This window comes from Oxyura jamaicensis, chromosome 15, assembly GCF_011077185.1.
Source record: "Oxyura jamaicensis isolate SHBP4307 breed ruddy duck chromosome 15, BPBGC_Ojam_1.0, whole genome shotgun sequence".
Lineage (NCBI taxonomy): Eukaryota > Metazoa > Chordata > Aves > Anseriformes > Anatidae > Oxyura > Oxyura jamaicensis.
In genome coordinates, this window is record NC_048907.1 from 6,454,959 (window position 1) to 6,479,387 (window position 24,429).

General features: G+C 43.3%; 2 long non-coding RNA genes across 6 annotated transcripts in view; both read left to right on the forward strand.

The window, feature by feature from the left end:
• The first annotated feature begins 1,795 nt into the window (after positions 1–1,795).
• LOC118174966 lies at positions 1,796–14,295 on the forward strand. Its single transcript, XR_004754823.1, has 8 exons — positions 1,796–1,888; positions 3,050–6,733; positions 7,067–7,240; positions 7,791–7,924; positions 8,740–8,991; positions 9,769–9,921; positions 13,378–13,624; positions 14,120–14,295. It is a non-coding gene; the product is annotated as an uncharacterized LOC118174966 (long non-coding RNA).
• An 801-nt stretch (positions 14,296–15,096) lies between these two features.
• The window catches only part of LOC118174968, a 145,588-nt gene continuing 136,255 nt past the window's right edge, over positions 15,097–24,429 (forward strand). For 2 of the 5 annotated variants that reach the window (XR_004754830.1, XR_004754829.1), the window contains exons 1-3: positions 15,097–15,198; positions 19,776–19,883; positions 20,017–20,175. This is a non-coding gene — a long non-coding RNA (uncharacterized LOC118174968). Of the gene's footprint in view, positions 15,199–19,772; positions 19,884–20,016; positions 21,374–21,806; positions 23,224–24,429 lie in introns of those variants that run through there. The other 3 variants (XR_004754831.1, XR_004754832.1, XR_004754828.1) reach the window with 3 other exon arrangements.

A 24,429-nucleotide genomic window follows, 5' to 3' on the forward strand; every position in this document is an offset into this window, starting at 1 on the left:
GTGTGCTGTGCTGTTTGCACCACGTTCTCTCAGCTTCTGTTTCTCTCTCTCCTCCTGCTTTTTCCCCCTGTGTGAGAGCACTGGCGCCTATGATGGAAGGTCATCAGTGAGGTTACTCAACTGGCTCCAAGTATTAAGACTTCCTGCTCTGCTATGACGAGCTGCCAAGCCCCCCCTCCCCGCTGCTCACCACAAACCCAGTGTCTGTCTGTCTCCCTCCCTACCCCTTCTCATCCCCCCCCCCACCAATGCAGAAAGCCAGATGCCCATACAGCACGCAGAGCGGGAGGGGAGGCACCCAAGCTACTTTCAGATGCATTTATGTGAGTGCAGAAAGCAGTTTGGCCCCAGGGTGATGTTGTCAATGTTGCTTATCGATGTGCATGTCCATGGGGCCAGGTGAGCTGTCTCCAGGTGCGTGGGCAATGCCCCTCGAGTCTGCAGCAGGTTCCTGGGGGGGTCTGGCCCAGCAGTAAGGCTTTTATTCCCATTGGGATACGTCACCAGGATTTTCAACATGATCCCAGCATGGATAACAGGGAAGGGAGTCATGAAAAGTAGCTAAGGAGAGCGTGGTTTCTGTCCGTAGGTGTGAGTTGGCTGCACAAGGACCTGTAACTTCCTTATAAAATGCTGGGAGGGGAGGGAGGGGTACAGATTGAAAAGAGTTAAAACCTCTGCCCTAGACATGAGCCTGGGGAAAGACAAGAACCCCCCTGTCGCGAATGAAGTGAAACGTCCCCGAAGGATGATGCAGTGATGGGCGAGCAGCTGTAGAGCAAGGGGAGAGAAGCAGCACCTTGGGGACTGCCTTTAAGTGTGGGGCTGCACCTGAGGGTACAGGAGACGGGGAGAGCTTTATTTACAGGAATGGAGCATGAACCAGAAGAGAAGGAACAGGATCCTGGGAGAAGAGGAAGAGAGAAATGTGGTGGGAAGGGGGGAAATGGGATGACTGATAGCTATTTTTGTAAAATCCACGGGTGGGGGGGATACTGCTCCAAAAAGCACCATAGAAAACAGCCACGTCCAAGTGAAAATATAATTTTCTTTAGGAATAATAGACAAGCTGTACCTCCTAATCGTTCAACAGGATGAGGAAAAACTGCTTGCTCCACCCTCGTAGGAGCTGAGGTGAGGTTAAAACCACAACTCCTTGGGAGAAGGCTGCCAGCGCTGCACACCCTGCTCTGGGCTCCCGTAGCACAGGGGCACCCAGCCGCCTGCCTCCTGGCTCCCCTTCTGGACAGCACGGGGGGGTCAGGTTTGCGAGGGTCCCACTCTCAAACCAGGGCAGAAGCAGCTGCTTTAGAGGAACTGATTTTAGTTCTGCAGCCATGGCAGCATCCCTTTAACTCTGTCTCTGCTCACAACTCCCTTTCTTAAAGATCACGTTGGAGACTTTCTACTCCTGTGCCAGGCTGCTGGGGCCACCAGCCAGAAGCTCTTTGTCTTCTTTTGGGACCTCTGAGGCCCAAAACATACCTTGAGTTCTTCATGAACACCCCATCTGGGTTTGGCCCACTCTCTGACAGTTTATGCTAAATTGAGACCACAGAGACCTCATTTCATTACTTCATTTGTGTAGGTGTAAAGTTATTTGAGTTCTCTGCAAACATGGGTATTCATTCATTTAGATTTGTTCATTTTCTGTAAGAGGAGAGAGCCAGTAAGATAGCCAAAGCCTCACTATTAAGCATCCAAGTGTGCTTTAAAAAATAATTAAAAAAGCATAAATCTTAAATTAACTGATTTCTAATTATGGTTTTGGTGTTCATCTTTCAGGGTGCTGGCACCAGTATGTTAGATTTTTGTTCTGGGGACTCGTAGCCAGGCATCAACAATGAAAAGATGAAAAAAGCACTGAAATAGGAGAGGGGTGCCGATGGTAAGCTCTGCTGTGTCACAGGAACTGGGGGTAGCTGTTGCCTTATTTCACTGCACCATAGGTTAGCTGCTCCTTTAGTTGTTAGGGCTGTCACTTTGTAGGGATGCATTGCTCTGGGTAAGGGGTAAAGTGAGGCAAATGGGATGGGGGGAGGTTATAGATGTGAACTACAGGGATCTCCTCGTTTTTTCAGGGGGTAGAAAATCACATGGAGTGTATTTGCTCTGGCACTGTGGCCATGAGCAACAAAGGAAAAGAGCAGGGGATTTATCTAGCTACAGTATAATATTCTTTTGGCTGCAGCAAAGGCTGCAGCACTTCCCGACTATCGGCTGGCGCTTTCACTCACACACATCTGTGATTGATGGGCAGAGAGTATAAACACCTCATTAGTGCTATAATTCACTGGTTAGGGCTCAGACTGTGCTGTGGGAGGGAGGAAAAAAGAGTTGAGAAAGTTTAATAAAGAAAAAAAAAAATGGAAGAAGGAAAAGAACGGATGTAAAGGCCACACAAATCATTCCAGGGAGTTATCTGACCTGCTTTGAAAACTTTAATTGCTGATAATGGACAACCTGTTGGGTGGTATTTTATTAACACTAATAGATTTTTACGGGATATTTCTCACATTGCTCTCCCAGAGCCTGAGGAATACATTAAATATTAAAAGTTAATGCTCTTGGTTGCTGTTTCAAGGATGCCCTGCTGATAACGAGCTTTCCCGCAAGTTAGAAACCAGGAGAAAACATGAGCTGCTTTTGCCATTTACGGCCTCTGCAATAATGATGAGGAAAATACTTGAATCTTGTGTGCACCTTGCAGCTAAGGTTCTCAAAAGTCCATCCTAAATGCGATCTAATGAAAGTGCTCAGCGCAGAGATGGTGGGTGTACCTAATCTTCAGTCATGGCTGTGCAAGAGCTGAGTTCCCGAGTCCCACGTTGAAATCAAATGCTTCTAAACCCCCATGTGCTCCTTTACATTTCAGTTATTCAAAGCAGAGGCCTGAACCAACTACTCATACCTGTTTCTCAAGAGAGCTTATGTCTGAAATGGATGTGCTATCATATTTTTCTTTAATATGCCTAATGGTTTTATAAAAGTGTTGCTTTCAGGCTGTTTTTTTGTTTTTGTTTTTGTTTTTGTTTTTGTTTTGAAACAGAAATGACCCGGCTACCTGGAACAGAAACCTCAGAGACCCAGGAAAGAGCTGCAGAAGCCTTTGAATGTGGGCAGCAAGGGGTTTTCTGAAAGGCACTCAGCATCCCCAAGTCCTACGCACAGCAGAGAACCCTCTAAGTATGGAGAAAAAGGCCAGTTCTGTACTGTAAAGACATGGATTCGAGCAGCCAAAGAAGGAGAAGAAATGAATGCCAACATACTTTCCCTCCAGCAAACTGAAGGGAAAGTAAATTTGAAGCTGAGTGTGAACAGTAACCAGCTCATGTGGTGAGTCAGGGTGAGGTCTTGCATTAGAACTGAAAAGTCATAATACACATTTCTGCTCGTGGGTGAAACCTGGCCTTCCTCTTTAGTGACTTCTTAGGACATACCAGCCCTGTCAGCAGTTATGGCCTGGACCTAGAAAGCAAACTTAAATTTGTTATGCCTGCCTCAGTTAGTTGCCTGTGGTGGCCTGTCTCTTTTGTGTCGTGCCATCTTCACTTGTGGGAGCAATGGTCTTGTTTTTGGACCTCATTCTGACCACTGTTTGTGCATCCACCTTCTTGTGCCAAACCAAGCTGGACTGCATGGCCACATCCATGCTCTCTGGAACAGCACGGGTACAATCTTGGTGAGTAACTTTGCTTTCCAAGCCAGTTTGGCTGGAGAGCAGCTTCCCAGGCTTTTTTCATGCAGGCAGACAGCTAAGATCTTACCAAGAGCCTGTTGAACGATTCCAGCTACCAGGTCTAACCATAGACAGTCTACAAGAAGATGAATTTCTATACTTACTTTCTCTGTTTGTTGTCACCCCATTAATACTTTGGGTTGGCTTGGCGTTGCGTTTCAACTCTTCTCGCCATTTTGCATTCCTGTAGAAATAGTAAAAGCTGTTGAAACTACCTACTCAACCTTGGCAGCCTTTCCCACCCTCTGTGCTCCAACGGGGCACTTTTCCTTCGGTACCCCATGCCCGATTCCTGTTGACGTATGTCAGGTTAAACAAAGGATTGTGTTACTTTAGAGTGGTGCAGACACGAACAGGGACTCCAGTTCAGTCTCCTAAGCGTGGCTTTAATGATCCAGATCTCATCTTGGCAACTTGAGCATGCACTGTTAGTGCTACAGTTTTCTAAGGAAGTGAGGACTGACCACAAAGACCAGTTTTCTTCTCATATATAGGCCTGGCTTGGGTCAGTAATGTGTATTGCAGGTTTCAGACTTGGCCAGGGAACACTTAACTAAGCCTGTCTTCACCAGAGAGCGTTCTCCTTCAAGGAGTGGACATAAACTAGTCTATGCCAGTTCATCTAGATGCCATGATTTTTTCCCCAGAACAGTCCACAAGGAATTTTGCAGCTTAAGTATGAGTATGTAGGTGGTTACTAAGCAGAAGCATTTTGTCTTACAATAAATGACATCACTGCGGCTGCAAGGTGGGTGTAAGTAAAACTTGGAACTTCAGTGTCTGGGAGGCCTTACCTTTCAAGTTGGACAGGCTGCTGAATCCATGATGCAGGAGACGGGCAGGGCCTGCATCATGCTTTTCTCATACACAGGGACCTTAAATTGCTTGAAGTGAGCTCTGTGCAGGTGCTTTAGTAGTTACCTGAATCGTGTGTCTTCCCTCTGTGTGTCTGGGAAGAAGCTGCGTAGAGGGTAACAGGGAAGAAAGGACAGGAGACTTGGTGGAGTATTTCTTTCCAAGGGAGTAGATCCTTTGGCTCAGATGCTCCAGGATGCGCTTTGTTGCTAGACTGCTATTTAGCAATAAAACAGCCTTGGTTACTTAACGGGAATTGACTGCTTGGTCACTTCTCCCCCTGCCAGCCCATCCGTTCTCCCCGGCTTCCCTCCCATGCAATAATGACAGCTTTTCCTGATTGACCCCACAGGCTTACGAAAAACCTTTTTACTTAAACGTATATTGACCTCAGTCTTGCTGCCCAGTGAATTATGTCACAGCTGGCAATCTGAAAATCATAAATTAGACCTCAAACCTGTGGAGCTGTCTCCTAATGATACGGATCTGAGCCTTTGTCGATGAAGGTTGTACCAGGTGCCTTCAAGTCTCTGACAGCTGGCAGGGGGAATACCCTTTTTATGTTTTGTTTTGTTTTGTTTTGTTTTGTTTTGTTTTGTTTTCTAAATTCATCCCATAGGCCCTGTGATTTCTTTTCTTTCCTTTTTTTTTTTTTAATTCCCTTCCCTGTCTTTCTTTGTGGTGTGTATAGAACTTTGTTACTTGCCTTAACTTGCCCTTAAAAGGGGAAGAAAAGGGTGATGTCAAAATCTGAGGTGCTCTTAATTTTTGGGCAGTGTAAATTTTATCAGTCTTTCCTCCCTTCCTATTGATTGTGTGTTGATTTTTTTCCCCCCACTGCTATGATCTAGACAAATGCACTAGACAAATGAGAAATTTAATGATATTGGAAGCATTTCTCCCTTACTCTGTAATGCAGCATAATTCCAATAGATTCCCTTTACGTTCATCATCTTTCCCCCGATGACTTGGGATGTACTTGCTTGTTGTCACTTTTTGGAGGAGGGATGGGGAATACTCCATGACATGTGAAGGAAGCATCACCATAACACAGATCAAGCCTTCTGTCTCTGTACAAGTAGTGACCCAGCAGGAGGGAGGCAACTAACTCCATGGCATTGTTTGTAAAAAGATCTGTGTTGTGCCTGACTTAAATAGTAAAAAAGCTACAAGTTGTCATGATTCACTGTTCTTTTGGGGAGGAAGAGAAGCAGAGCTTGATTTTCCTCTTCAAGCAGACAGGAATAAGAATTAACTGTTCACACATCTTGCGTGGGTGGCAGATCCAGAAAAGGAAGGATATTTACTTGCTTTCCCACATCTCAAAATAGGGCTTCATAAATAGTTTGTCTTTATCTATCCTGAAATAGGCTGATAACAAAGCTGGAAAGAAGCTTGTTTTTCAGTTCTTCTAGCAGCAGTGGAAATGTTACCTTGGTGATAGACCCATTTCATGTTTGAGATCTTAGAGGCCGCATTTTGTATCTGTGGCACGTTCTTTCAGCGCACCGTACGAATTCTTGAACTCAGGAGTGTCCTGAGTTCAGGATATGTTACCGCTTTCTCTAACCCAAAAACCAGCTCCATGTCCTGACTTTGGAAAATGCAGAAGGGTACGTTTGGTGATAGCTATGGGCGGTATTTGTGACACTGTGGCCAGACCAGGCAAGGCTGAAATCAGTTCAGGGTTGATGCTCTTGGCTCTGAATGTAATGAGTGAAGTTGTGAGGGCCCTCTGCACCTCTGGGGTGTTCAGTGTTAGGGATGGAGATCAGGCCCTAAGATAACAAGGTGATGAAAAGCACTTTCAGAAATACTGACACATAGACAGATGGATAAAAGAAGATGTTGTAAGAGAGTGTAGAAATAAATCCCTTTCATTCTGCTTTTGATCTTCTGAGTTTTTTTAATATACGTCATCAATGAGCTTATATCCTGCAATTTTAACAGCCTTACAAAGTGTTTCTAAAAGAAATGGATTTGTGCATGTATTTTAAAGACACCTCATTGGCATTGTCTTTATCGAGATTAAAATACTCCCCTGCAGTATTCGCAATGTGACGTCTGTGGAACTGGCATGTGCAGCACTGCCCAGAGAACAAACCTGGCTGGAAATTTCCTCATCTGCTTTTGTTACTGGTGAGGACGTAAATGCAAATGACTTAAAGGTTGGACTGGTGGGAGAAAAATGAGTAGATTATGTATTTTATTCCCCTTTTACTAATGTAAAATGCAGGCACTGGTGCAGACATTTGTGATTTTAATACAAGATTTTCAAGTAGATTGTGTCCCTTCAAAGAAAATATGAGCTCATAAATACTGTGAGATTAGAGGTACTGGGGCCTGGATGTGGCAACAGCTCAGAGTTTATGGCATTCCTCAAGGCATACGGTATAAGATGTTCTGTGACCTGGCTTTTATGAAGATCAAAAGGCTTAAAACCGTTGAGAATAAGATTTTCAAATTATCCAGGGGAGACACCAACTTGTCAAATGGGAGGAGGCCCTTTGAAGTGTGGAGATAAGGACCTTTCTAGCCTTCAGTCATATCTGAAAGCCATTTCCAGCCCAGCAGAGGAACGTGTCATTCAGCTGGATTGGGTTTGCCCACGTTCTACAGAGGAATGGACAGGCGGAGTTGGTACAGGTAAACAGCTGACAGTATCTCTCAGCCAAGTTGTAAACTGAACCAAAACTGTTTGGAGAGGCTTGAAAGGACATGGAAAATATAAAAACATGTGTTGGAGGAGGTGGAAATTGCACATTTTTATGTTAGTATCTCCCTGTACTCTGGGACCACCATCCTGAGTCAAGCAGAGTATTTATCTTGGGGAGCTGGAACAGCAAGTATGTCGCTACATATATTATCTCAACCTTGTATCTGAGCATGGCGGAGCAGGTGGGAATGCTCAAAAAGAGCTTCTGGGTGGGAAAAGGGTGAAGAGAGACAGAGGATGGCCTCATGCCTCTGCTTTCTGGCCAAGAAGCTGAGCCAGTGTGGGGCCAGGAGGGAGGAAGCAATTCACAGCTCTTGTAGGCCAGGAATAACTTGCCACTGGTAGGAAATAGCTGTGGAAGAAGTATTCTGTGGAGAAGCTCCTGCTAAGGCAGGGCAGCTGCACAGCTCTGCTTTTCAAGCTGTCCCAGAGCTTGCCATCTTGTACAAATGCTTACATATGTGTTCATTCCCTTCTCAGATTCCCCTGTCTGGTTGGCATCGGCAGCTGGATTATCAAGATGTCTTGACAAAGTACTTCTTCATGGTATTTTTCATGTAATCAAAAGCTGTTAGCACTGAAATATCTTCCCCAGAAAGGATTCTCCTGAGCTGGTAAGAATAATTTCTGGTCACATTTATAGAAGTTTCATTGGCATCTAGACAAGATAAACATCCATTATGTTTTGTGTTCTTTGTGCTGATGAACTAAGGATACACAGTGTTTTCAGTCCATAAAGAATGACCATTTACTTTCAGTCTAATGACTTTTTAAGAGAAAACAGCTAAACAAGACAGAATGAGAATAAAGTTTGCATGGCAGATGCTATTTGATATATGTGTTTCCTTTGTAATAAGCTACATCTCTTGGTTGACAGTAAAATAGAAGTTGTCCAAAGCTCAAGGTGAAAACAATGAGAGGAATGGCCTTATATTCCATGTGCAAGCATTGAATTTCCTCACAGCAAGTAATTTTTGAAAATCTTGTCCTAATTATCACAGCTCACATAGATGCTGTCTAGGAACTATTGTGCATAGAATTGGTCAGAAACGTTTCGACAGTGTGGTTTTCCATTGGAAAATGACATTCTGGCAAAAATGAAATAGTTGAAGAAATCACATTGATTTGACTTTTTTTTCTTTTTTTCTTCAGGGCAACATTATTGTTGCTCAGAGATGAGCCTGAATGGGTTGAAGCCATTGTTTTTATTTAGTTGTTCTTTTTCTTTCCAAGTGGTGTTTTGTTTTTTTCTTCTTTTTCTAGTAGTATGTAGTAGAGCATAAAACGTTTGCAACACATTTCAGCGGGCTCAAAATAAAGTTGTGGAGGAAATACTGAGCTTTTGGGGGTCTTTTCCAAAGCAAAACATAAGTAATGAAAATACAAAATTTTTTTATCGAATGGAAATTTATTCTTTTCCTCTCCACAGGCTGAACCATGCATGCTTTACAGATATCTTGGAAGTACTGCAGGAGGAGCTCACTGTTCTTCTCAGCAAAGCTTTCTTTCTCATCACTTCTGACTATTCCGGTTTCCTTTGTCATCCTTCTTAAAGCACCAATTTCCCAAATACTAGGACGAGAGAACTATGTTGTCAGCTTTCCACTTACCAGTGTAATGAGTAGGATCCTGCGTTAACGGGCCCACAGGTCTGATTCATGGAGGAAATTACTGTGTCCCTGTATCCTTTTAATTGTAGGTTTTAAAACCAAAGCATAGAGATACACATAAATTATTACATTGTCGTTTAATCTGGAGTCAGTCCAGTGTGAACCCTGAATGCCTGGAGCTGCTCCAGCAGAGTGGCAGGAACAAGGCTGAGAGACCTAGTAAACACCACATGATTTTCTGGTATTTGCAGGGCATCTGTTTTCCCTGCCCTTGCAGTACCTTTGTCTGGTCTGGAGAAGATCCTGGGTGACTGGTGATTTTATTATGGCCTGGCACATTTGAGGGTAAGCCATTCGGCCTGTCAGCGTGCTCCCAGAAGAAAAGCTCCAGTGAAAAAAACTTGCTCTGGGCTTTGAAATCTGAACTGCAGCCAATTCCAGCTGAGGGATGTGACGATTGCCTTTTGCTGTGAAGTTGCCATCTCAACAATGACACTGTTGTGTGGTTTGAAAAGACAAGGAGGAATGAAAAGGATAACTGTGTGTCATATGTGGGACTGGGTAGGTACCAGATAGAAAGCAGCCCAGACTCTCATCGTTTCCTTACATGGTGCGCCTCAAAATCCACATTTAGAGCTGTTTCAAGGGGACACGTGCATCCCAAGTTTTCTACTCATGGAGAATTTGTTTTTTACAAGTTGTATTTCACTAGACCATCTGGTCATGCTGCTGCTCCTTTGAAAGCTACGCCTTATTAAATAGTCCTGGGAACTCAAGAAGGAAAGTCGCAGGAGGGGAGAAGGGAGCAAGATTTCCGAGAGATGTGCTTTTCCTTAGTAAAATAATAGTCTAAGGAGATCACAGCTTGTAACAACCAGTGAGATTCTGCTGCTAATATTCTCTGCAAAACTTCTCAGGGCTCTGCTTCACAAAGCAGAATCCAGCTGCATCAGGCATATGCTGCACAACTCTCCTGAAGTCAAATCGGCCATGGCACAGAAGTGAGTGTATTTGTATATTCTGTATTTGTCCAAATGACAGTATCTCATCTCTTGTTCTCAATTTACTGGAACAAAAAGCTCCTCTCTTAGAATTTGTTATTTGCCACTTCTGTAAGACCCCAGCTGAAGTCATTGCAGTAGGCCTCGCCATTTCTTGTGAAATGCTTGAACAGACAAGATAGTGAATGGTGAGGAGGAGACCAAGAGAGATGTGTAGCTGTTGTGTCCCTTTTGGAGACACAGAACTGAGGCCTGGGTTTTGAACAATTTGCCTTGAATGTAAAAAAGAGGTGGGAGTAGAATCAGTACAGCAACTCAGCTCTTCTCCATTCAAGTCAGAAACACCCTTTTAGGCTGTTATTTTCTATGACGGGTGAAACACCTAGCCTGGATTTTAAAGATCAATGTTATTTATGAAAGGAGGCCTGCCAGCCTTGCTTTTGTTCCTGCATGGTCTATATTGTGTGGTGAGGACTTACATTGTCCTACCCAGGAACTTCAGTGCACCTCAGATTAATATTTGAGAGTTGTTTGCCTGCACTTCTCATACGGGTCCAAGCATAGATACAGCTCCAACAAACTGGAATCCCAGGAGAGTGTCTGAAGTGGTGAAACCCCACAAAGACACAACTGGGGTCTGGATAAAGAGCACTTATCCAGGGATGTATGGCATCCTGGGGTAGAGCTCATTGCTAGAAGAGAGAAAGCTGCAACAGGATAAGACATTTATCCAAGCATTCAGTTACAAATTTAGGATAACCCTGGCATTTGGGCATTCCCCCGGGGCCTCAAAGGTCTTATATTCAGGATTTCAATAGGAAAAGGGCATCTAGAACTTTTATTTTATTTTATTTTATTTGGGTGTTTTAAAACTGGTGGTCTTACAGTGAACCTTGTATTGCCATCTTGTCCTGTGAAAAGCAAGCTGACTTACAGGCTTTAGGAATTTACTGTGTGCTTTGTTCTAACCTTAAATATTATCATGCCCCAAACAGGGATATAAAGCTCAGTGTTTCCAAACAGTTTTATAAAATCTTTTGAATTTACCTAAGTATCAGGCTTTACATGGACAGTTAGAAAAGCCACAGTTGCATTTACATTCTAATTAGGAACAGAAATCCTATAAAGGGGACAAGGAAGAATAATTAGTGTTAAGAGCTGTGTTTCTTCAGAGCCAGGTTAACTCAAAACTACCAGCAAGGGGTAACTTATGTTCTGCTGTGGAAGCAGATTTTGGATGATATGAACCAGCACCTTGATGAGGGTGACAGCTTGGTGTTAGCCCACTGGTGACCAGAAGGTAGAAATAGAATCATAGAATCATTATAGAGCAAAAAAAGTTCATGTTTTCCCAAAAGATTAAAAACATTTGGATAAACAATGTTTTAAACAATGTAACCCCAGCCACCAGCTTATTTTCTTCACCCTACTGTCCATTTATTGTGTGGATGTGGAAAGCCCCTTTAGTAATCCTGTCTGTTATGGGCTACAGATATTTTCATCTGTCCAGCAGTGCAATGTTGTAAGAAGCAATACAAATGCTATTTGCTATTTACTACTAAAAAGCACAGTGAAAAAGCTAGTGTTGCAAGATGAAGCATCCCTGTCAAGGTTACACCTTGTTCCAAGAGGCTGTTCATACCCATTTCCCATGGGTTAGGAGTATGCTATTGCAATTCTTCATGAGATCTTTCTAACACAAACTACAAACCTTGTAACATCTTTCATTCCCTTTGTCCAGACTAAGAGCAGATGTTGGGAGAGGATCCAGACCTGTGCATTACACTTAGAAGAGGCCACATGTATACATCCCCTTTCTTTCTACAGCTGTGATATACAGTGTATGCACCTTATTATCAGAGAGAGATCCAGAGTACAGGGCAAAGTATAGGGTAACCAGAATAACACAGGGTCTTGGGAGACTTCTCGCTGTTTAGAAAAGCTGGAAGAATTGTATGTGGAAAGCCAAACTTGGGAGGAAAAGGACAGGGGTGAGGAAGGAGGAACCACTTTAAATATAAAAACGTCTGTTGGGAGTAGGGAAGTGAGAGGTTTCAAGGCTATATGAGCTAGTGTCATGGGCAAGGATAAGAGAGCCTTGATTTAGGCTAGAGACGAGCCAGCAAGCAGGGAATTTGCTCCAGACAGAGTCCTTCATAGATTCAGCATGCTACTATAGCTAACAATCATGTCAATAGGGTTTAAAAGGTGCTTCAGAGGAATTGGGAAGGAAAGACAAATAAGGTGGGTGGCTGAGGGAGGAATGGAAAGTCCAGTGGTTACTGAGTGAGGCTTGAGTGTGATGAAAATCCTGGCTGCGCTCCAGTACAAGATTTCCTATCACATTAATTATATTGCAACAGGCTCCAGGGCTTTCTGTGATACAGACTTTGTATACCAAAAAAAGTTACACAGATACCGTGTGTGTGTGTTTGTAATAAGATAAGCTCATTGTGTCATCTCCAAGCCTTCCACTAGGATGCCTTCAGAGACGGAGCCTGAGACTCCTTGGTGCTGCTCCCTTTGTGCATATGGGCAGAAAGCGAATATTTTATGGGGAAGGAGGAATAATCAGGTCTTGGAAATGTCATGTTTATCTCAAACTGTAATTCAATCCACTCTTTTTGTTAAAATACGTGTGCTTTTGGATGGCATTTTTGTGGCACCAAAAGGTCTTATTTCAAAAGTGTTTCTTCCTTTGAAAACATACTCTGTTGTCTGGAAAAGGGACTGAAGTAAAGATTCTCTTTTTCTTCCCTTTGGAAAGAAAGGCCTAAGAACTTAATGGCTACAGGAACAGCGTAGTCTATTTACCCCCATGGCAGGTGAAGAGGAGTGTCTTCAAATAAAGGCCACGTAACCTTGCTGGTTTTATCTAGTGGAGGAAGATACAACTGAAACACTCACCTTGAAAGCTGTAACACAATGCATGTAAGGCTGCCTTAGGCCTGGGTTGGGAAGACTATAGGATGGATTCTTACTAAGACAATTGGAATAGGAGTGAGGTTGGGTCTAAGCTTCCTTTATCACAGAGGTGTGGAGGTGTACGCTGAAGAGGACAGAAAACCCCTGGAGCCCTGTTCATTGCCACTACACCACTACCCATCTCTTTGTGCTACAGGCAAAGCCCACAGTTTCTAGTTTGCCAAGAAAGTCCATAAAGCAGGAAATAATCTGCAGAGGCTGATTCAGGCCCTTCTTTCAAACCAAAAGTGAATAAAGAGCAAAGAATTAGGTCTATTCTGGAGCATCCCACCTGCCCCTCCCAGCCAAGGGGCACGCTGGCTGTTAGGATTTGGAGCATCTTCTGCCTCCTCTGGTATGGCCAAAGCAGAGTTAAGCCTCCTCCTCTATTTCTTCCCCCCTAAAAGTGCATTATGGGATTCTCTTTTCTGCTTCTCCCTCCTCCCTCCAGAGCTGCGTGTTTGAAATGATATCTATTTCTCTTTGTGACAGCACACTGTGACTGCTGCCTTGACATTCTCCCGAGCTGACATCCCGACCGGTATGACACTGATGCCTTTGGGCAGAAATCAGAGCCGGTTTGCTCTATGGCTCTGCGTAGCCACGATGCCTGTAGCGCCTCTGAGAGCCCCCAATGCCCTGGTGGGGAAATGGAGCGAGCACGTGGGCCCCAGTTGAACTCCAGGAAGAGAGCAGGCATTATCCACGGCGATCCTGCTACCCATTTCCAGTTTAAAGTGTTCGTGTTGATGTCATTTTTTTCCTGATTTTTTTTTTCTTCTTTCTTTTCTTGCCCTTCTTCACCTGCCTGTGAGAGGGTTGGTTTCCTGTTTCTCCCCTGGTGGCAGAGTCCTTGGGGAGCTGGGCTTTTGTGAGCTGGAAAAAGAGTGCACAAGCGTCTGATCAGCCCTTATTAGTGTTGAGAAGGATCTAATAGTTCCTGGCTTCTGGGACCATTACCTGTCATTTAGTTTTATTAAGTCAGTGATGAGAAAGTTTAAAATTAAAGGCTTTGTAAATTGGATTCCAGTTTGAAAGGGAGGCACCTACCAGGAAGTTAGCACTGAAGCTTGCAGATGGGCCACTGGGAACAACACCAGGCTTGAGCATTTATCTTTAGCTGCTTTTGACAAAGATCCTGTGCCAAGGCAGGGAAGGGGGGTGGTTTGTGGCAAAGCCTCAGGGTATCCAGAAATCTTCAGCTCTGTAAACAATATATTCCCTCCTTTGGCAGGCTACTCGCGTTTAGACCTCCAGTGACTGTTGAAGAGGAAGAGTGGTCTTCTGGCTGAGTCATTACCCAGAGCTTTGAGACCTGATTCAGCTGAAGTGAGAGCAGGCAAGTCATTTCATCTCCTTGTGGTTCTTCTCCTGATTTGTAAAGAGGAGGAACTAGTATTAGTGTTGATTTTTTTTCTTACATATTACCTGTTTTAAATGGCTCTTTGGGACAGGTACTGTCCCTGACTCTTCCACTTACAATGAAAGCTCCAACTGATTTGAGTCTTCAAAAATAAAGACCTGAAGTCCATAACAGAAAGTAGGCAAAATGGATAAGCCACCTATTTAAGAGAAACGTCTGATTTGTAGGGCTTGTAAGACTGTATTATTCTCTGCTTTTGAGACTTATATTTGAATTAGCCATCCAAATGCACTTGCAAATGAAATACCCCAATTGCAATAAAGGAATCCAGCTAACTAATTATGGTGTGACAAGGGAAGCTTAGAGGGCAATCACAACAAAGAGCTGCTGTCACTTCTCTTTTCTCAGATGCATAAAAGTCTTATGGTGACATTGCTCTGATGAGAAGCAGCATGAACTAGTGGTTGCAAGTACAGTCTGGAAATCAGCATTCTTGGTTATTATGCCTCAGTTTGTCTTTGACTTTCTGACATCAGAGAAGTCACCTGAGGTCAGAATTTAAAGGTGACTCCTGCCCATCCTTCCATTGTTAACTGTACAGATTGTGCTTACGTGGCTTTATTTGAAGATTGAAGGTTCACACTTTGTCTCTGAAAGGCAGAGGATAGTACCCACCAAAGCATAGGCTTATCCTGTAAATAATAGATTGTGAAAGTGTTTTTTCTCCTGAAGGCAGAATGCACACGGATGAAACAGAGATTCCATTTAGAGCAATCATTTATTGGAAAGTTTACTTCAGATTTCCCTATGGCATTTTTAATCTCCCTGTTTTCTCTGCCATTTTTGTCCAGGTTTGACAGTCTGGAAGAGATGCCCTCTGACCATCTGCTCTGGTGGACCACTCATCCACCCATACATCCAAGCTTCAGATGTGAGTTCCCACCTTTAAGGTAGGTTCAACCTTGATTTAAGAACCTGTATTGAGAGCAAAGTCTCACACTGTACAAACTCACGGTGAAAGATGGGTTTTGCATGTTCTTTCCCCAGAGAGCTTCCAAACTACACTGAGAAGAGGTGCGACAATGTACCCCCAGGAAACTGGGACACAGAGGGAGAGATAAGGATGGACAGCACTAGTGCAGACAGTAGGCACTGCAAACAACCTTGGACCCAATATTCCTGCAAAGTGAGACTAAGCACGTGTAACTCCAGGCCACTCTTCCAGTCTCTGCATAGACACAGCAGTTCCTTGACTTCAGCTAATTACCATGCTCCCTTGAAGGAGATGTGATGCCTCTCCCAAGCTTCTGTGCTAGCATCATGAGAGAACTGATCTATGGGCTACTCAGTGGTTACTTACATCATTCTTGTGTTTCCAGCCATGTGACTTGACCGCAGGCTTTCAGAAGGTAATCTGGGGAGATTTTATCAAATGTAAAATGTTCCTAGACATTACTGGAGCCATGATGTAATGAACCAAGGTTTTGTTCTTTAAATTCCTCTTTGCTGAAAACCACAGGCCCCAAAAAACTGTTCCAGAGAAGCTGCAGAGTTCTAAGAAGGAGATTGAGATCTTGTGCTGGGGGCAAGCCATTGTGTGCTGCAGTGCTGGGGAGAAAGGGTTTCCAGCTGAGTCCTGTGTTACTGGCTTGGTGAGGTCTAGGTTGAACCTCTGATTTGGACAACAGCCTCTTCACAAGAGCCACTCTGTTGTTTCTGCTGCTGGGCTGGGAGGTGTTCCAGAGGAAAAGGGAGCATGACCAGGCCTGCAGTGAACTTGGCTACTCCTAATTTGTTGCTTGTTTGGAGCTTTAGTATTTGCTGTAACTGTGGCTGTTTCCATTCTTGAGAAGACAATCCCAGTCCACAGTGTTGCCTCAAAATGCTATAAAGATGACCCCCCTCATGTAACATTCCTCTGTAGTATCATCTTGCTGGAGCTGAGAACCCAGTTTGCAGGATCTCATAGCTCTGAAACACCTTTAAACCCCTTTTTTGAAGGACAATGATTCCTGTGTCACACGTCTGTGAAAGTCTTCCTGGCATATTTTTATCTACCTAGGCTGGGTTGAGACAGTGCTGAATTGATGCTTTGGATTTCAGTACCTATTGAAATCCCCTGAACAAATGATGCCATTAATTATGGGGTATGGCTTTGATGAATGATGCATAAGGGACAATATTTCATTTTGTCTAAGGGGAGGTAAGTGGGATGGGGAGCTTCTGAGTGTTCGGTGATGCAGGAGAGGTCCTGGGTGTTGCCTGATCAAGGGGAAGTTGCTTCCTCTCTGTAGAGTGCTGTAAACCCAGTGTCAAGCCAGTGTGGCATCTGGGTTATGTCACCTTCTGGAGGGGCAACCTCTTCATACGTCAGATTTTCACACACACAAACCAATTCAGCACTTTCCCTAAAAAGCTTGGAGAATTACTCTAAGAATTATAGTTTAGTCCTAAATGGCTTCAGATCTGCCTGCCTGATGGACTGCCCCATCCCCAGGCCATTTTAACACTGGAGTAATTAAGTTAGGGATTCAGGTTCTTACTCAGATACATGAGATGGGGTAAGGTCATGGGACATTCTCAAGGAGCACATCGGGATCTTAGCGTTATGTCTTTCCCCACATCCTTTTGAAACTGCCCCAGACTGGTGAACAGGAGTCTAACGAAAGCCATTTATTGACAAGGTTGTAAGAGAGGCATGTTCCTTGCGTGATGTAAAAGGCTCTTTCACAGCTTTGATGTAGCAGCTAGCCAAGTTAATTTCTGTGTGTGTGTCATTATGTTTTGGTGCTGGGAGGTCATGTTTATGCTAAAAAGTTGAATGAGTTTTTGGGACACCTGAAGCTTTTGTTCTGTACAGACAACCCTACTTGTCATTTAAACCTAGTTCATCAGACCTATCTGAGAACATCTGTAGCTGGCTTTCACAAAGGGTCTTCTGGATGGGGTAATGCAGCGTTAGAAAACTATTTTTTGGGGGGACAAGAGGATTGCTCTCAGTAGTAGGACTGCTGGGTAGTAAGTAGCATTGAAAGTAGGGATATTGTGAGGAGATTATTCACTCCTGTTAAAGCACCCAAAATGACAAGAAACTAATCGGAGTGCATGACACTGAGCTGTAATTGAGAAGAGTCTTATCAAAGACAGAAGGTGGGATTTCTTTTAACTGAGTTTAGGTGTTTAAATTGCAGTTGGTTACATGATTAATCATCCATATTCCAGTTTAATGATTCACTTCAGGATAACGTGAATCAGGCCTTGGAAATTCTATTTCTTATTATTGACTCTAAAGGTTTCCCGCTGATACTGGCTCAGGTGGAGGAATCTATACAGCATTCATCTTCCTTTGTCAGAACTGCACCCAGTGCGTCAGGGAAAGAAAACAGGTGTCAGGATTAGAGGGAGGGAGACTTCACTGCAGTAACAGGGCAGAAGCTCTCATAAGGAGGCTTTGGAGTCACAAGGACCAGAAGAACCCTTCAGCTAATAAATTGAAAATAAACACAAGGAAATAATTTTTGACATTAGTGGCTACATAAATTGCGGAAGTCATTGCCAAGTTACACGATAGCCAAAGGCACAAATACATCCAGAGCACATTTAGATGTGTAAATGGAGGGTGTCTCCATTGATGGCTGCACTAGCCACCTGTTGTAGGCTGCCTCCAAACATTATTAAAACAATGGCCAGGTAAAACAGGGAAAGGTCAGTCCTGTGAGGACCTGGTTTGTTTGTTTTTTTCTCTCTTAAGTGTTTGCTCTGCATACTGGTATATATCAAGTACCGAGCTAGGTTGATTTTTGGTCTGACCCTGTATAGCGTTTCTTATTATTGTTCTAAGTGCTTCCTGCATCCTCCTGCCCTTATGACTCCACTGGAAGGCTTCACTGTTTTTTGTCAGTCTAGTGTGTATGCCTGCTTTTGTGTCCAGCCCTGTCGACATACATTGACATGTAGGACATGAGCGCAACAGACCAAGTGTGAATGGTCAGACACCATTTCTACATGCAAGTAAGATTAAGGGGCTGTTACCCTTGTACCTTGTTTTTTTGCAGGACATGAAATGGCTCTAGCCAGCCAGTCTTGCTTCTTTTAGGACTCCCCAGACTCAAGGGGTCTATTCCTTCCAAAAATAAGACATATAAATCCGGAAACGTGATTTCCAAATAGCCTGCGAAGGTGAGAATTAAAGACAAGCGTGAGCCCTCTTCTGGCTCAGACTCATCTGGGCATGCTCATGCTGTGTGGCAGGACAAACTGTTGAGACATCTGGATGGGTTCATGTGAATCTGTGGGTTTTTAATCATTTTGCTTGGGAAATCCCACAGCACTCCGCTCATTTCACTGATAGGCAGTTCTTTCTTCTGCATGACAAAACAGAGACAGACCCTTTGCAAAGCCCAACAGAGGAGGATGTTCTGTTTGCAGTCCAAAATTGTTCTCACAGTAACATCATCCAACTAGTTTAGCCCTCCAGATGGAGCAGGATGTGTATCTAGCAAAGATATGAGGTAGAAACATCCAGAAGGCTTTTATTTTTTTTGATAGTTCTGGACAAAACCTGTTCCCATCCTCCTTGGTTTTACATGTCTTTAACTCCAGTGATCCAGTTTCCACGTGGTGTTTAACATGACCACTCATGAGTCTTCCCAGCTGAGGATCTATTTGATACCCTTCAACTGCAAGACTCCTGAAGTGCATCGACACACACCTGTAGTATCAGACTGAGCAGAGCATTTAAACATATTCACGGCTGAAACTAGGCCTGAGAGTGGGTGAAACGTGGCACTGAGGGGGGGAACAAGAAGTGAATGCCCCACAAAAAACATTTAAAATGTAGGCAGGGTATGAACTTGGAGCCAATGTTTACTGCATTTTAATGTGGTTATAGGGCAGTCGTCTGACCTCCTCACCTAATTTGCAAATAATCTTGTCAGGACAAATTAGCCCATGCTGAGCCTGTGCTGTTGAGACTAGATGGTTATCAGGACCTGTGCTAGCTAATTTTAAGGTAGCTCTGATGTCTCTATGGTACAGTGGAGTGACAGTGGCAGTGACTGCAGTGCAGGGGTGTGCTTTTATATTAAACACAACATATGCACAAAAACACTTGTCTGCAGAAATCTGGAATTAATGGTCCTCCTATCTGGTTTCTTTCAGGCCATTTCTGTGTCAGGGCTGAGTGTTGAAAATAGAGATTTGAAGTACATTGAAACTGCAGCCCTGAACTCTGTGAAGTGCTTAATTCATCTTAATAGAGGTGTTCACTCTAAACCCAAAAAGCTCATAGTTGAAATTTAGCCTGTGGTTTGATATTACAAATTGCTTGGTGGTAACATTGGTTTAAGATGTCGTCTCCCAGCCTCTTGTTCGTACTGCTATGCTGGCAAAACTACTCACGTGGTTGGGAACCAGATGGGAGGAGCAAGCCAACCTCACAAAAAATAAAATAATATAAAATAATAAAATAAAATTAAAATAAAATAAAATAAAAAGGGTTTTGTGTTTGTTTGTTTGTTTAAAGCAGGAAAATTTCCTCAGTCTGGTTCAGAGCCTCGTCATGCAGTTTTGCTGGCAGAAATGAGTGGAAAGAGCACTTTGGTATGGAGGGGAAATGAGCAACAGAGGGTGAAAGGTGAGCAGCAATTACAGATTCTGGTAATGCAACTGTGTACTTTAAAATATCAGATCATGATCTGGAAGTGATCTCAGCATGTAAAAAATGCTCAAATACCTCTAAAATTGTTGGTCTTAATCTTCACTTTTAGGTGTCTTGGCAGATACTTCCAATCTGTGTCCTTATCTCACAGTTTCCAGCCATCTTCAAAGACTTTTCCAGCTTCTTGTGTTTTGCAAGTTCAAAATCCTGCAGCATCCTGGTACTGAAAATGTGGGAATGAACAAAATAATTGGAGTTCAATGACAGTGTAAGTATCAATTGTCACTTCAAGGAATGTATCTTTCATTTCCATAATGAGTTTGTTGAGAAAGATCCCATTTTCATATAAATGAAAGCAGAATTTCATGGTGACTTTGTCAAATCTAGAAGATCTTGTCACTTAAATCCAGTTTGCCACGGAACATAAAGATCATTTGCTATATATCACATCAAACCATCTAAATACAGAGGTACGCTGAAGAATATGGTGAGGTACCTGAAAAAAAAAATCTATAAAAAGAATAAACTTTCAAGGCACTAGAAAGTGGAAAACTAATCTCATTGAAAGTTTGCTGACACATTCCCAGGAATGGAGTTGTCTGATAAATAAATCAAACAACAACAACAAAAAAATCCAGAACACAGTGGAATGCCCAAATGATTTGGTTAAAGAAACCTTTGCTTTGTTTAATAAATCTTGATGGCTTTGATGAAATTTCTGTTTGCAAATCTAAGTTTTATTTGACAGGAGAAAATTGGTATCTCCAGTCTCTGAAAAAATGTCTTGTCTGCTTTCTTCCATCTGTCTGTCTCTGCATCAACAGAACAAAATTCAAATAGTTTCCAAAGAGCATCTTGTGTATATTCAGAAAACAAAACTTAACGTCTCTTCAGCTATATACACATGTATATCCAAATATTGTAATGCTCTAAACAGCTCAAAACCTCAAATATGTCCACTGATTCATGTATCTGATTAATGAAACTGCTTGGTCCTGAGGTGTGGAGTTTGCCCCTCAGTTCACCAGGAAGTTCATTACGTTTCCAGCCTGGCCCCTGCTCCTGTCCACAGCCTTCTGCCTTGTGTGACGAGCTGGGAACTCCTTCTCCATCTCCATCACTTCCCTACATCACCCTACACAGCAAAAGAGAGGGAGAGAGGAATTCCTGCTTTGATTTCTTTGCAGCGCCATGCAGACAGAAGCAGCTCAAGGGAATCCTGCACAGCAGAGGTTAATGTGACCCACATATAATTGTGTGAAAAGATGCCACTCTGTGCCTTTGTCAAAGAGGCTTCTTGTTACAGCCCAAGCTATCTAGTCCCTAGCCCCTTCAGCAAAGCGCAGTTTTCTTGCATTAAATCACCACTGCCCTCTTGCCAGCTGCTTAGAGTTTGCACATTATACAGAGGAGATGTATAATATATATTTATATATTTTTAAAATGTGACAGATTGTCTTGGAACATATGTGGTATTGCCTTGAAATGAACTACGTGCATGTGATGGCCAAGCCAGCAGACCTAGTGTATGTGTGTGCGCGCGTGCCTGTGTGCGTGTGGTTTGTATTTTTTTCCTTCTGTTGGAAATCTGAGAGGCTGGGACACTTGAGCTTTTCATGTTGCTTCTCTCTGAAATATTCATGACGAGTTGACGACCTTGATTCTTTGATACCTGCCATTTATTTATGTGCCACTGACGATAACTGCTGCTAAGTACATATGTCAGTGACATGGTTGAGTGAATTGGATGATAAGGAGAAGGAGGGCATCTGAGGGATGTGCGTGCTGGAATAAGATTACTTTATAAACTCTGAGGGCATTTTAGGAGGCTGCCATGCCATCTTATTCACCCCCTTTTGTTTTTCTGGCTAAAGCCCATTTTCTTTGCTTCTTCTCCAGCTTTTTCCTCTAACTGGGATGCCTGCTAGCTCATGGCTGCTTTTCTTATAGATGATCACTGGCTCATTAATCAAGTGAACTGCTAATGAATTAGTCATTGACTCTTACATTTTAAAAAGTGAGAGAGAGAGATACAAGTCTGGGGAGACCCAAGGAATTCTTCTCAAGTGAGAAAAAGATTGAAATGGAGTCCAGAGAGTTGGTTAGCTGGTCACAAGCATCTTGGAAGTCTGTAAAGGCAGGGAAGGATGAGGGAAGAGCAAAGGAAGGTAGAGAGAAGCATAGGTGAGCAGGTAAGCACCAGTATCCACGGATGCTGATACAGATGTGAAATGTAAGCAGACAAATGTCATTGCTTTTGAGTAATTTCCATTCGGAAGGACCTGAAGACCTGAAGACCATTGGGCATAAGGTTTTGTGGGTGGAGGGAAATCTGTTAACAAAAAGGGTTATGAAAGTGATAAAATAATGAAAAATACAGGGGAAAAGTTCCTGAGTGAAAATCAAATGCAGTCCAACATGAACCAGTCATCACTGTGGTTGGCAAAGCCTAGTTCGAGCCAGACCTTGGCTGGGAAGTGGACAGGTGATGGACACAGCTGGTCTCTGGCTTCTGGATTGGCTTCTGGATGCTGAAGAAGGTACTTTGATGGGCAGATATATATTGACAAGACTTTTCTTCCACCCAAGCCTTGGAGTGAGGGAAATCAGGGCAAGGGAGACGATGCAACAGAACCTCTCCTGCAGGGTCTCTTCTCTCTGTATTTCGTATAAAATAACTCCAGCTCAGTGTCTTTTTTGGGCTTTCATTTTTTCCCCTTCAGAAGTAAAAATAAGCACACATTTATATTGCAGTTTACATTCTCCTGAACATAATTTTCTTCTCTGTAAGAAAAAAATGGGGAAAGGAAAGAAGACACTAGGGTAGAACTGAAATGCAAAATGTACAAAAGGCTTCTGCATATGCTTCTTGAATTTGCAGCCATTCTCGAGAGGCAGGAGATAAGGTGGCTTAGGGAATGCAGCTGAGTCCGGAGAGGCATTTATTTAAGATTGATATCAAACCTTGGAATTGCGAGTGGGAGGTTTTTTTTTGAGGAAGGAACAGGATGTTGCCAGGAGGGAGAGAGGCTGGCTAGGATGATTTATTATAAGAGGTCAGTAGCAGGAAGTCACTGGAGATATGCGATGGTCTAAAACGCAGGCCAAGGAACCCGGGTGAGGACACTGCTTTCTGCTCCGAGATTCTGGCTCCTCAAAATAGAGCCAATAAAGTGACTGGGTGGTCTAATTTAGGGTCATCTTTGGTGGTCCTGCATACTAGATGTGTTTTGGTCAGCTCCCTTGTCTGCATGTCTCCGTGCGCAATGACCCATCCTGTTCTTGGGTCTGTTGCACAGGCTTGTACCGTTAAAAAGCAAAACAAAACAGAAACTGCATTTCGAAGAGAGATTTCAGGCCCATCTTAGGGCAAGAAGTCATTTGGTGCTTATACAGATAATTGTGCACATGGCAGCTACTGAGAGCATGAAGTAGTCATATTTATCATGGGGCTCCCTCCCCCGCGATAGGAAAATTCCCTGTGAAACAGAAGTGGAAAGACTGGCAAGAGAAGAGGAGTCACGGCTGGGAGTGACCTTCCAGGCCATGAACAGAATTTGGAAGTTGAGCTGGATGTAAAGCTTTAACTAGCTGTCAGTCTGAAATCTGCAACTCCACGTCAATGTAATGGCCCGCTGAGCTCAAGCAGAACCACTGCAGAAGTCTGTGCTTTTTTACACTCACAACACCAAATAAATTACTGAATATTAGGCACGTTATCTGTCTAACCTACCTCTGAGTGTCACTTATATGTCTTTTGCTGTCCTCTTGTCTGACCCAGTCAAACCTGGAGTCCCCTTGTGTTGGGAGCAGTTGTTCTTCCTGGGAATAGAGACAAGGTCCCAGAGAAACCTCAATTCAAATGGGCAGGAGTGTAGGAGAAAGGATTTTCTCTCCCTGGGAAATGAAGCATGTCTTGGAAAGCAGCTGGTGAGCAGTACTTTGGAGTGAATGGGAGGATGCCCTTTGAATTCAGAGGTCCTTAAATGACTTGCCAAAGGTCATAAAGCAAAGTTGGTACAGGGCTAAGTTCATGTCCTCTTTATAGGGGTGAATATCTACCCAATTCTACAATATTCATGTTCAACTTCCAATTATTGCAAACCCAGCTGTGTTGTGGGTTTTTTAGTGCATTCAAAGCATGCTGCTGTGCTTTTTCTTTCTACAGCTATTCTGGTTGTCCCTGCTGATAATAGCAGAGATTGGATCTACACAAGGGGTAACATCTGAGCATTTAGTGCTGTCCTTTTATCTAATGTCCTCCAGCCTGTGGTCCTGTTGTCCCTGCGCAGCTTGGTATGTGGTGATGTTCACTCTCCTGCTTACACTCAGTGAATGATTTATCATGTGTTATCAGTAGGACTCTGTACAGTGTCCAGGGACAATGTTTTCTTCCATCTGGTTCCAAGCTGGTGGAACACCCTTCCATATGGTTTTCACATGTGGTTCTCCTAGTACCTCCTTTCTATTTTTTCCCTGTGGATTCATCATTGCGCAGTTTGTATAACAACTACACTTTGTT